At 49.9% G+C, this 14,280-nt stretch overlaps 1 protein-coding gene across 1 annotated transcript in view; it reads right to left on the bottom strand.

Moving 5' to 3' along the window:
* Window positions 1-14,280, bottom strand: part of mthfs (5,10-methenyltetrahydrofolate synthetase (5-formyltetrahydrofolate cyclo-ligase)) — an 87,921-nt gene that overhangs the window by 21,128 nt on the left and 52,513 nt on the right. The window lies entirely within an intron of this gene.

The following is a 14,280-nucleotide window of genomic DNA, read 5'->3' as shown; positions in this document are numbered from 1 at the left end:
ATGCTTCTTCTTCTAATCGGTGTGCACTCCAAGTGGATGGAGGCCCACCGAATGTCGTCTATCACGACGGCAACGACGATCGAGAAATTCTGCATCTCCTTCTCCACCCACGAGATTCTGGATCGGGTCCTCGTGTCCGATAATGGACCTTCATTCACGAGACAAGATTTCTTGGTCTTGGTGCACTTCCAACGGGGTCCGCCATGTCAGGATGGCCCTCTACCATTCGGCATTGAGCGGGATGGCCAGGCAGGCCATACAAACCCTAATGCAGGATTTGAGGAAATAGGGCACTGGCTCGTTGGATACCAGGTTAGTCGATTTCTGTTTGTTTACCAGACTACCCCCAAGCAGTTGCCGGATCAGCCTCTGTGGAGCTTCTGATGGGTCGACATCTACAGACTAGATTGGGGTTGCTGTTTCCCAACATGAGGCGAAAGTGCACAAGGGACAGGATTTTCAGACCACGGTTCTGCATGCCGAACATCCAGTTTGTGTTTTTGTCCCAGGAGACATGATTTACGACTGTAATTACGCTCAGTGTGACCGCTGGCTTCAGGGCACTGTTCTGCGGCAGACCGGGCCAACCTTCTATTGCCTGCAAGTGGGGGCCAACAAGTGAAGTCCCACGTAGACTACCTTAGAGCCAGGCCGCTTGTGGCGCGCCCACGGGCGGATTCTCCGATCGCTCCGCGAGCCCTGTCGAAACCCTATGACGCCTCTGCCCCCCCCCCCCCCTGCCACACAGCGGGTGCGCCATTCCACCCGACTCCCCGTCAGACTCCTCTGATACAGAGATGGAATCGAGTCCCCCAGTGCCGGTGGCTCCCCCGCCACCGCCACAGGTGCACAAAATTACATGTCGTCTGGACGGAAGAGGCGCACCACTTCCGCTACTCATCACCGGGCCCTACTCCGTCTGTCACCATTGAGGGCCAACCATTTCTTAAAAGACGCTGGAGTCCTCCCTCACCTCCCTGTCTCGACCCAGAGGCATGTGCGATGGCGCCTCCATGTACTTCGGGGGGGAGGAATGTCATGACCTGGGCTTAAGCAGGTCACGGGACATTAATGAAACCTATAGCAGATCATGGGACACTTACGAGACTGGAGGATTGATATTCCCAAAGGACTATGGGGAATATGCACTCCCCCACTGAGGAGCGGGGCACCCTCTTCTACATCCTGTATAAAATCGGGGGGCCAAGAACTGTGAGCTGGCTGTAGTAATAGAGTAGCTGCTCTGCACTCTTGTTCTGTTTCATGAAAACCTTTTTCCATTTGGTTCAACCTATTCGGCTCGGTGTGGACTCCTTTGCAGACCTTATAATACCGACGGTGCCTTCAATTCCTCCCTTAAATTCACCTCCACCTGAGGAAACTCCAGCCCCTCTAAAAACCTTCACATCCCCTGCTCGTCCTCCAGCGGCTTCAACTTATAAAGCCCCTCATATAAGGACCGAAACACCCCATTGACCTTTTCAGGGGCAGACACCAATCCCCACCCAATGTGGTGCGTGGTCCGAAATGACCACCGCCAAGTACACCGCACTTTTTACCCCAGGGGACTAATTCTTACCCAGAACAAAGAAGTTAATCTTGAGTATCCCTCACAAACCACCATGGATCCACCCCTCACAACTCCTCCATGAATGCAGCCAAAACCTTCGCCACCTCCGAAAGAGACAGTGACCTTGGCCTGGAACAATCTAACCTTGAATCCAAAACCGTTAAAACCCCCTCCGAAAATCGTCTGGTGCATATCCAACTCTGGAATGGCAGCCAAGAGCCGTTCCATTAACTTAACATCGTCCCAAAATCGAGGCATACACATTCACTAACTCCACTGCATTGCCTCCAGTGTACCTATAACCATCACATAGTGCCCCCCACCCCCTCCTTGACCTTCTATCAAACCCGGAATGAAAAACCTGGCTTACCCAAGCCGTCCGCAACCTGATCAGGTCCCACACCTGCAGGTGAGTCTCCTGCAGGAACACCAGACCGGCACGCAAACCTTTCAAAAGTGATGAAAACCCTTGCTCTCTTCACCGGCCGCCTCAAGCCCCACACGTTCCAGGTGATCAACCTTGTTGGAGGTCTCTAATACCCCCTCCCCTTCAATTCAGTCATCAGCCCCGTGATTTATTGTTCCTACCCAAATTCACAGATCCCAGGTCCACCTAAGATGGCCCCCAGCCTCGCCCTAAGGTGGAACAAAGAAAAGACCTTGGACACGGTAACCCGCAACCTCATCGGGTACAAACCACACGCCCTTACTGTAGAAAACAGCCTTCGCTCTGTTAAAGGCCGCATCCCTCTTCACCAGCTCCATCCCAATGTCCTGATATATCCGCATCGTGTGCCCATCCCAGTCGATATTCCAAATCCTCTTCGGCTTCTCCAAGACCGGCTTCTTCTGTTAGTAATTATGAAAGCGGATAATCCCGCCCGCGGCAGATCATTCGGTCTTGGCTTCTGCTGAATCAGCCGGTGAGTTCTGTCCAATTCCGGAGGCAGGAAACATCTCATCCCCACCCACCATACGAGAAAAGATCTCCGAAACGTACTGGATCAGCTCCAATCATCAAGCGAGATGGTTCAGTCGGAATCTGTGGTGACTTTAAAATGACAATGAACCCAGTGTTGTGTGCTGACCAGTATCCTTTACCATTAATAGAGGACCTATTTGCTGGATTGTCGGTGGACAATAGTTCAGTAAGATAGATTTGTCCCAAAAGTACCTCCAGATGAAGGTAACAGCTGACTCTCAACCTCTTCTAACAATTGGAACACACAAAGGGCTGTTCAGGCACAAGCGCCTACCGTTCGGAATAACAGATACACCAGCCCTATTCCACATGTCTATGAACCAAGTACTTTGCCGCCTCAATGGTGCTCAATGTTATTCAGACAACATCTTAATTGCAGGTAGGACTGAACAGGAGCACCAAAGGAATTTAGAAGACACATTGGAGTGTCTTCAAAGGCACAACTTTTGCGGCAAGAGAGAGAACTGAAAATCTTTCCAGTCATCTATGAGCTATCTAGGCCGTGTAATTGATAAGGATGGGCTCCCCAAGGAACCTAAGAAAATGACAGCGATTTTAGATGCACCAAGACGGCAGAATATATTGCAACTGAGGTCTTTTTTGGGCTCATCAATTACAATGGAAAATTTATTCGAAATGTCTCTACCATTTTAAAACCACTCCATACGTTATTATGTGTGAACCAACAATGGACTTGGACAAAAGACTGCAAACACGCATATAATGAAGTCAAAAATGTGTTGAAGAAATCGGAAGTCATTTCAGTTAAAAAGTTAAAAATATAACTCACGTGATGCATCGCCCTATGGGGTGGGTGCAGTTGTCTCTCATATAATGCTAAATGGAGACAAAGACCAAGCGATTTTGCTTTGAGAACATTGACAAGCGCAGAACAGAATTATCCTCAGCTGGAAAAAGGAGCATTGAGCATAATGTTTGGAGTCAAACAATTTCATCACTACTTGTATGGAAGATGTTTTGCCTTTAACAATGATTTTGGTCTATACAAAGGAATACCTTCATTAGCTTAGAGTTGTTCCCTCATCTTATCAGCGCTTAATTACAAAATTAAATATATAGATCGGAGCAACATGTGAATGCCGATGCGGGACCAAGCCGAGTCTCAGAACTATGTAAACTATGTGTACCTTTCCCAGGTTCATAGTGTACCTGTTACTGCATCTCAAGTGCAAAGACACATTAGATGAATGGGAAGGTCATGGACATAAGTTTGAAAAGTATACCACTGGATAAACAGAAGAGGAATCCGGAATTCAAGCCGAACCGAACAAGGGAACTTGAATTAACAGTGCAGAACTGAGTCATCATTCCTCCACGCTTGCAGCGTCGTATACTGGATAAACCCTATCAAGGACATCCAGCAACTGTACATATGAAAGAGCTGACAAGGAGTTATATATATCTGGTGGCCTCTACTAGACACACAGATTGAAGAAAGAGTAGGTTAATGCTAGTCTTGTGTTAGGATAGGAAATACTCCACCTCTTCAACCATTTCACCCTTGAGATTAACCAAAACAACCGTGGTAAACAGTATATATTGATTTCACATGCCCAATTGAAGGATATATGTTTTTGTCCTAGTGGATGCACATTCCAAATGGCCCTAAATAATAATGAAGTCGACAACTACTGAAATGACAATCAAACGACTGGACAAAGTATTTGCACCGTTTGGCAAACCGGAACAGCTACTAAACAATAACGGGACTCAGTTCACGTCAAAGGAAGTCATGGACTACCCTAGAAACAATGGCATGCAGCATATAAAAAGTGTGCTTTATTATCCTTCCACAACGGATTGGCGGAGAGGTTGGCGCAGTAATTAAAAAATGCCATTAAAGCATCAAAGAATGAAGGGTCGTTAGCTAAAAGAGTGAACAATTTCCTCATATCCTATAGGAACGCTGCCCACGCGACAATACAAAACTCGTCGGCAATACTGTTTTGAAAAGGAACTTGGGAAACTAATTTGATTTGCTCTTACCACCTGAAAATTGTAAAGCGACAACAACAAAGGTTACTCGCCGTGAACAAATATCGAAATCAAGAGGTTTTGATCAAGGAAAAAGAGTTTTAGCGAGAATCTACTCTTCAAGTGAGAAGTGGGTACCTGCTACAATACATGCAAAGACAAGGGCCTATTTCTTGTAGGGTGCCAACCAATGACAATAGAGTTTGGAGGCGACGCACCGGTCAAATCCTGGCTTCAAAAAGAGAATTTGCAGAGTCGGTATCTGAAAGGCCAACATCTGACACTCACAAGGTTTGGAAATCCCTGAACCTATGATCACGACTGAGTCGAATTCAGATTCTACACCAGCTGAACCAACAGCATCTGTAGAAGCTGAAGAAGAACCAACTTTATCAGATGATGTGACTGGGATCAAGTGGTTAGCAGACTACCGAGAGTGTGAAAACAAAGATACCTGAAAGTCGGATTCTGCCAAAGTGAAACCAACATCCACCTAAAATAGGTGTACTGATTGTATGTATATATATGTATGTACAATAACTGTGCATAATGATACTTGATGAAGTAATTCTGGTTCATAGTAAGTAAGGGTTAAAGTTAATGTTAGCTGCATTACGACTGGAGTAAAGGGGAAGGGCTGTTGGGCTGGATTCTCCGCCAGCGGGATGCTCCTTTTTGCCAGCAGCCCAGGAGTTTCCCGACGGCGTGGGGCTGCCCCACAATGGGAAACCACATTGACCTGCCGGCGTAACGGAGCATCCCGCCGGCGGGATGAAACCAAAATGTGGCGCGGCGGGGCGGAGAATCCAGCCCGTTATCTATCAGCCAGACATCACATGCAGGTCAAGATGTCCGTGACCGAGTTGAAAGGTGACCGAAGGCTTGGGGGTCATAGCGTTCTGAAACCACAGGGACCAGCTCATCAAAGAAGCTGAACTCCAGTACAGCCGGGTAAGTCAAACTCTTTATGATCCCAATGAAAATTCATTTCAATGCTAATATTCTATTAGCTTTCCTAATTAGTTGCTGTACCTGCCTTGCCCATTAACGTTTTCAAGCCTCTGTGCACGCTTTGAAACCTAAAAGCTTTGAACTGCATTGTTTACATTCAATTTCACGGTCCATTGCCTTTTACAAGTCTCTTGTTTCGAAGGAAGGATTACGGTTATATAACTCTATCAGGGTCCATTAAGTGCTTCCTCTTTTGAGCAGGTGTTCTTTTTAACTGCAGTTTTTTTTAAAGAGGCTGTCTCTTTGTTCTGTAAAGTTTCCTAGAAAGACCAGGTGCAAGGCAGCACTCAGACAGAGCACCTGGTCTTTTTCCAGCCCAACCCAAGATCCCCTGTTCCACCACCATCTAACCCTCCTGAAGGACCCCCCGCTACCCTGGAGGCAAGTGTAGGGAGGTACTTGGCACCTTGCCCCTCTTCAGAGTGCCACGATGTGGGGCTTGAAGGGCGCACTAAGAGGGGGCCTGAAGGAGAGGGACTGTGGTGGTCGGGGCACAAAAATGGGGTACTGAGGGGGGGAGCCTAAAAGGGGTGACTGAGTGGGGGTCCCGGAGGGTGAGCCACGATGCTGACCAGTGTCGGTCGTTGACCTTTAGTCGACACTGACGGTCAGTCCTCCTGGTCACAGCTGATGGCTGCCACACCTCATCCCAGGCAGCAATGGCAATGATTGTGAGGGGAATTGATTACAAAAGTATGGAGCTTATGCTTCAGTTGTACAGAGCACTAGTGAGATCACTTCTTGAGTATTGTGTCCAGTATTAGTCCCTTTATTTAAGAACATGTGCAAGGAGCAGTTCAGAAAAGGTTTACTAGACTAATACCTGAATGTGCAATTTGTCTTTCGGAAAGGTTTAGACAGGTTAGGCTTGTATTCACTGAAGTTTCGAGAGTAAGAGGCAACTTAATTCAACCTTTTAAGATCCTGAGGGATATGGACAGAGTGGATGTGGAAAGGGTAAAATCATAGAATTCCTGCAGTGCAGAAGTAGGTAATTTGGTTCATCCATTCTGCAGTCTATGCCCATAACCCCACCTAAACTTTGGACATTCAGGGGCAACTTAGAATGACCAATCCACATAACCTGTACATCTTTGGACTGTGGGAGAAAATCAGAATACCCGGAAGCAGACACGGGAACGTTGTGCAAACTCCACACAGTCACTCAAAGCTGCATTAAACCCAGGTCCTCGGCGCTGTGAGGCAGCAGTGCTAACTACTGTGCCACCATGCAGCCCAAAGGATGGTTCTTCTTGCTGAAGAATCTAGAACTAGGGGTCACTGTTTAAAAATAAGGGGTCAACCATTTAAGACAGAGATGAGGAGAATTTGTTTCTCTGAGGGTTGTGAGTCTTTGGCACTCTCCTCCTCAAAAGGCAGTGGAAGCAGAATCTTTGAATGTTCTTAAGGCAGCGCTAAACAGATGTTTTCGAAACAAGGCGGTGAAAGGTTTTAGGGGGTCGGCAGGAATGAGAATTTGAGATCACAATCAAGTCAGCCATGATCTTATGGAATGGCAGAGCATGCTCGAATGGCCGAGTGGGCGACTCCTGCTCCTAATTTGTATGTTCGTAGATATGGCTCCAACCAATGGAGAGTTTCCCCCAGATTCCCATTAATTTCAATTTTACTAGATCTCCTGGATGCCACACCCGGTCAAATTGTAGCCACCTAAATTGGCCAACTCCCGATTTAAAATGGCGAACGGCAAAGGCTGATGGGAAAGTCAGCCAACATAGACAGAAACCAGCAGCTGCAGGTTTGCTGTGTATTTACCTCTGAAAAGGCCAGACAACATCGATACCAGCGACCATCAGCATAACAAAGTAGCAGCCATCTGCATACTGATGAGCAATCCCCGGGAACAATAAGTAACATTTTGGACTCACAAAGCAAAGCCAGACTCCTCGGCGCCAGCAGGAGCCAACACAAAGGAGGTGAACGAGCACCTCAAGACCGCCCATCGATCAGGGAACCGCTCCAGTATTGGAGAAAATCGAACCAAGCGATTGGGACAAAGTCCAATCACTTGGGACCAGGTACAGGGTCCGCCCCGAAAGGCGGGAAGCCCCTGGGGACTATAAGAGTTCAGCCCCAAGTTCAAATCGCTCTCTCTCCACGCTCTCTCTTCAGCTCTCTTCACCTCTGCATCCTGCCCGGGTCACCCAGCAACACGAACCAACATTGACCGTGACCGGTGCAGTGACTCCCGACAAAGTAAGTCTTAATTCAACGTTCGCTACGAGATAGGCGCTCCTAGCTACCAATCCGCACCAACTTCGAATCCTGCATACTCAGAACCTGAACGAAAGGCCGTTTGTTCCCCTGACCTGGTGGGCCAGTCCGAAGTTAAGTATAGGCCTGTTAGTTGTAGAAGTAGCTTAGACGTAGAATTTGTGCATGAGTAGCGATTACTGTGTATAATAAATGTGCTTTGATTTAAATCTTACTAATCGGTGTATTGGGTTATTGATCATTACTCGGACTTGAACCTCGTGGCGGTATCATAAAGATACCTGGCGACTCGAGAGCAAAGGTAATAAAACAGAGCAATTGAACCAAGGAGAAAATCAGCAACATTATTTGGCGACTCTGGTGGGACCCGATCTAGAAGTGGAAAACCACTCCGGGAGAACCCAAGAATTTGAATTAGAGATCCAATTGGGAACAGAAAACCACAAGCGTTCAAGCAGTTCTGATCAATACTCATAATTTGGAAGTGTGTGTATGCATGCGTAACTAACAGGGCGATAAGGTAAAACTGATAGATTTTTTGTTGCGACAAAACTGTCGGAAGTTTGTATATCGGAAAGTAGCGAAAGCCGTACCCGTATTTACAGCACTGCCTTAATACCCCTGTCCCAAATTTGAAGAGCAGCATTCGGATAGGAAAGATGGCAATGCAGGCAATGCAGCGCCTCATGAACCCAGAGGAATTTGCGGTTGCAGCGACCAGCAGCAATAGAGTGGGACAATGTCCCATCTGAGAGGAAGAGATCAGGAAATATCTCAAAGGGAAAAGATGGCCCCTTTGGAATGAATTCTGTGACAACGAGGATTCAGGTCCCGGGAGTATAGGACATACTTGGTGGGAGAACCTGAGCGAGATCCACAAAAAGAGCTTAGGGAAAGCTCGCAAGCCGATGGCAATCGTGTCCTGCTTGGCACAATTGCGAGGCACAGAGGAGGTCGTTAGGACGCTCCGGAAAGAAGTAGAGGGCATACATCGAATGAGTGAGGTCGATGTAAGCGAGGTAGAAAAGGAGAATTTAGAATTGAGAAGGAAATTGGCAGCAAAAGATGGAGAGGTGGAGGATGTGAAAAGGGCTCACCAGTCTTGTCTGGCGCACTTAAGCAGCTTCCAGTCTCAATATGAAAAGGCCCATCAGGACACGCAACGTGCAGTCCTGGTACGTGAAGAAACAGAAAAGCAGGTAGAAGCGTTGCAGAGACAGTGCAGCGATCTAAAGGCAGCATTAAGAGCACTCCATGCTGCCACTACAGAACAAAGAGAAAGCACATTGGGCGGGATTCTCCACTCCCACGCCGAAGTGCCCGCGCCGTCGTGAACGCTGTCGAGGTTCACAACGGTGTGGAACGGCCCCGGTCCCGACCGATTCAGGCGCTGACAATGGGCCAGGATCGGGGCCGCGTCATCTACACGCGCCAGGCCTTGTCGCCCACGTAAAAGCGGCGCCGCATAGATGACGCGGCCGGTGCCGCATAACGGGCGTCATCCGCGCATGCGCGGGTTGGCCGGCGCCAACCCGCTCATGCGTGGTTGCCGTCCTCTCTAAGTCCGCCCCGCAAGAAGATGGGGGACGGTTCTTGCGGGGCCGCGGAAGGAAGGAGGTCCTGCTTCAGAGAGGACGGCCCGACGATCGGTGGGCACCAATCGCGGGCCACCCCACATTCCAGGTATAGCCCGGTGCAGGATCCCCCCTCGCCCCCCCACAGGCCGCCCCCCCCAGCGTTCACGCACCGCCCACGACTGCAGCGACCAGGTGTGGACGGCGCCGGGGGGAACCCGCCGTTTTGGCCTGGCCGCTCAGCCCATCCGGGCCTCAGAATAGCGGGGGTGCCGGAGAATCGCCATTTTCGGTGTCTCCGGCGATTCTCCGGCCTGCAAAACTCGACCGGGCCGTTCCCGCCGCTTGGGAGAATCGCGGGAGGGCGTCGGACCGGCGTCTCCAGAAATTTTGGCGGCCCAGGCGATTCTCCCAACTGGCGTGCGAGTGGAGAATCGCGCCCAGTAGATCACGCAAAGTGCCGGAAGCAGATTGCAGAGCTGCAATCTCTGCTTTCAGTTCAGAAAGGCTTCCAGGAAACCTTTGGAGCGAAATTAGATCAGGAAGACAGCCCTGATTGGGAAGAATTGAATGAAACAGCGCAGAGATATGTTCAGGGAACATGTGCGCAAGGAAAGCCACAAAAGAGGAAAGCGCCCCAACCCCCCACAGAGCAGGTAGTTCAGGCTCCAATGAACCCAGTCACCACCCACCGCACAGCCATATCGGATGATGCGGAATTTCTATACTCCATCCCCTTAACAGTGACCCAATTACGGGATGCGTGCGATAAGATCACACCGTTCCTCCCCACCTCAGACCCCCACCATTTCTTTGTCACAATCAAGCATCAGGCGACCATGTACGGCCTGGATGAGCGAGAGCATGTCAATCTCACAGTTTTAAGTTTAGACCCTTCAGTAGCAGCAACCCTTCCCGACCCACAGAATGTAGGAGGAGGCACCCTTGCAGACATGCATACCGCGATCCTGGATGCGATCGAATATAACCAGGGTGACCCCGTAGATGGCCTCAACAAATGCAGGCAAAAGAAAGCCGAGCACCCCACAGCGTTTGCTGGACGCCTGTGGGTCCACTTTGCAGCAGTTTTTGAAGACATAGACCACACCCATTTGTCCCCAGACAACATGGTCAAATGGACCCGCACCCTTATCTCCCATGCCACAGAAACAGGACAGAAAGCTTGCGCGAGTCATGATCCCTCAGAGGAGGCCCATAACGAGAAGTGGGTAGTGAAAGGATTGGCCCGCGCTTAGGAGCAATCTGTACAAAGCAAACCCGCAGTTAAGAATCCCGAGGAAAACCAGGCCGACGCAGATATACAGGCAGTAAAAACACACCAGAACCCCGCATGGGTGAATGAAGGAAAGAACAGCCCCCCACCCAAGTCGCAGGAGTGTTACAACTGTGGACAGTTGGGACACTTCGCAAGAGAGTGCAATGCCCCTAGAAAGCCACAGAGAGCCCAGCAGACGGGCACTCTGAGCAAGAAGAAGACAGAGCCCATTCATAGTGTTAGCGCCCGTCCAGATCAGACGGACCTGACCGGAATGGACTGACGGTGTTCGGGCTCCCCCAGTTGGGTTTGCGATACCCTTTGGGATAGGTCCGGACGACCGGTAGTTGCAGCGAAAATTCGGGGACAGCCCATCGAATTTCTCTGGGATACAGGAGGGTCCCGCACCACAATAAATTCCTCCACAATGTTCCAAAAAGACACGTGGCCCACTACAGCCACTATCACCCTCAGCGGCTTTACAGGCCACTCACAGCAGTGACACATCACAGCCCCTGTACCCATTCAAATCGATAACATCACCAAGCACCCCGTAGTTTTAGCTGATCGGCCCCACACAGCAGAACACATTCTGGGAATAGACTTCATGAATTCCCACAATCTTTCTTTTGATCCAGTCAACCAGTGTGTCTGGAAAATGGCAAAACCTGCAAGAGCCCCCGCAACGCTCAACATAGGAGAATACGCAAACAAAATTAGCGCAGTAGGCGAATTTTGGTTCAACCCGACCATGCTTAGCACGGACAAGCAGGTTAGGGCAGTTCTGCAAAAGAACTGGGCAGCATTCACGACCCACAAGCACGACTGTGGACGGATGACTGGCTCCGTACAAATAACAGGACCTGACCCGAGACCCCCAAAACAATATGGATTTCCTCAAGAGGCAGAGGGAGAAATCTCACAGGTAATAGAAAGCTTATTAGAGCAGCGCGTACTTAGATCAGTAGCCTCCACTAATAATGCCCCGATTTGGCCAGTGAGAAAGCCCGATGGATCATGGCGACTGACCATCGATTACCGGGAACTCAACAAAATCACCCCCGCAGCAGCCCCCACCATAGCCACAAGTCCCGAGACCATGCTCAAGCAGGGATTCAATTCCCGATTCTTCACAGTTTTGGATGTCAGTAATGGATTCTGGTCCATTCCATTGGCAAAGGCGTGCCAGTACAAATTTGCCTTCACCTTTAAAAATCAGCAGTACATGTGGACATGCCTGCCACAAGGATTCCACAACTCCCCCTCCATTTTCCACCGACAGCTGGCAAATGGTTTAGCCAAATTCTCACGCCCCGAATGTCTGGTTCAGTATGTAGACGACCTACTACTGCAGACAGACACCAAGGAAGAGCACATCGAGCTTCTGTCTGCACTCCTGGAACTCTTACACTCAATCAGTTGCAAAGTCAACCCCAAAAAGGCCCAGATTTTGGAAAATAAGGTGATATATTTGGGAACAATTATCACACATGATAAACGCGAGATTGAGCATAAAAGGATTGACTCGATTGCTAAATTGCCCCTTCCCCAGTACGTTTCAGACCTCCGGTCGTTTTTAGGACTGGTTGGCTACTGCCGAAACCACATTGACGTTTCGCCAGCAAGGCAGCACCCCTCTCAGACCTCCTAAAGAAGGGAGCCCCCTGGGAATGGCTTCCACAGCATCCGTATGCTGTGGATGCGTTGAAGCAATCACTCATAGCAGCCCCTGCACTACAAGTTCCAGACCCGCTTTCCCCTTACGCTAGAGGTAGCGACCACAGACCGCACCCTTTCGGCCGTGCTCCTCCAGGAACGGGACGACCAGTTAAGGCCCGTAGCTTACGCCTCCAGAATTTTAGATGCTGTGGAGCAGGGATTTTCAGCCTGCGAGAGGCTCACAGCCTGCTCGCAGTATTTTTCGTATATTACCGGACTGAACCCCATCACAATTCTCACCGAACACACCCCCACCCAACTTTTACTGGACGGACGACTCAAGGACGGTACAGTAAGCCAGATTAGAGCAGCTAGATGGAACCTTCTCTTGCAGGGACGGGACATCACTGTTAAACGGACAAAGACGCACACCTTTTTAGCCGACAACTTACATTACCCCGGAACCTCCCATGAATGTGAAATTATCTCTCCACACCACAACACCACTTTATTGCTAAAACACCCCCCAGAAAGATAGGCAGTTCGACCCAGAGCTCCCAGCACACAGACACGTGTGAGCCCATTAAGATATATGTGGATGGATCTTCCACAGTATTGGATGGGAAGCGCATAACAGGTTGCGGTATTTATGTCGAGGATGCGCAGGGACGCGCCCTAGAGGAAATATCATTAAAACTTCCAGGCCACTTAGGTGCGCAGGCAGCAGAACATGCGGCCATCGCATATATAGTGGAACACCCAGATTCCTTCCCCAGCCCAGCAGACATACACTCAGACAGCCTCTATGTCTGCAACAGCCTCACAGAATTCCTGCCCCTGTGGAAAGCAAGAGGATTTGTTTCCGCAGACGGAAAACCCCTCCCCTCAGCCCCATTGCTCCGTCACATTTTAGAGAGAGCACAGAACAGGACTTTTGGGATAGCCAAAGTTCGAAGTCACCATCGTTCCTCCCCCCCCTGGAAATGTAAAAACCGACGCACTGGCCAAAGCAGGTTCCAGACACGGATATTTTTGGACACCCCCCGAAAGCGCACCAGTGAATGTAGTTCAGGTCTCACAGACAAAGATCGAGGATCTAGTGGAGGCCCAGAAGCAGGACAGAAAACTCAGGGAGATTGTAAAAGGAAAATATTCAGCTCCCTATGAGACGTTTAAAAATGCTCTGACCACACCCGACGGTGTGGTGTTAAAAGACACCCTTTAGGGGACTTCAATACAGTGTTGGATCCAGCACTGGACCGCTCTAAATCAAGGACTGGAAAGAGGCCGGCGGCGGCCAAGGTACTTAGGAGGTTTATGGATCAGATGGGGGGACTGGACCCATGGCAGTTTGCAAGGCCGCAGGCCAGGGAATTTTCTTTCTTCTCCCATGTACACAAAGCCTACTCCCGGATACATTTCTTTGTTCTGGGTCGGGCGCTCAATCCCGAGGGTGGAGGGGACGGAGTATTCGGCTATAGCCGTTTCGGACCATGCCCCGCACTGGGTGGAACTGGAGCTGGGAGAGGAGAGGGACCAACTCCCATTGTGGCGGCTGGATGTGGGACTGCTGGCGGACGAGGTGGTGTGTGGGAAGGTGAGGGGGTGTATCGAAAGGTACTTGGAGGCCAACGACAACGGGGAGGTGTGGGTGGGGGTGGTATGGGAGGCGTTGAAGGCGGTGATCAGGGGAGAGCTCATTTCCATTAGGGCTCATAGGGAGAAGACAGAGGGTATGTAAAGGGAGAGGTTAATGGGGGAGATTTTGAGAGTGGACAGGAGATACGCAGAGGCCCCGGAGAAAAGATTACTTGGGGAAAGACGACGGCTCCAGACGGAGTTTGACCAGTTGACCACAGGGAAGGCGGAGGCACAGTGGAGGAAAGCGCAGGGGGCGACCTACGAGTAAGGGGAAAAGGCTAGTCAGATGCTGGCACACCAGCTCCGTAAGAGGATGGCAGCGAGGGAAATAGGGGGT

Source organism: Scyliorhinus torazame, chromosome 12, assembly GCF_047496885.1.
Source record: "Scyliorhinus torazame isolate Kashiwa2021f chromosome 12, sScyTor2.1, whole genome shotgun sequence".
Classification (NCBI taxonomy): domain Eukaryota; kingdom Metazoa; phylum Chordata; class Chondrichthyes; order Carcharhiniformes; family Scyliorhinidae; genus Scyliorhinus; species Scyliorhinus torazame.
Note: the sequence above shows the minus strand (reverse complement) of the source record. Positions and strands in the feature narration are given on the sequence as shown.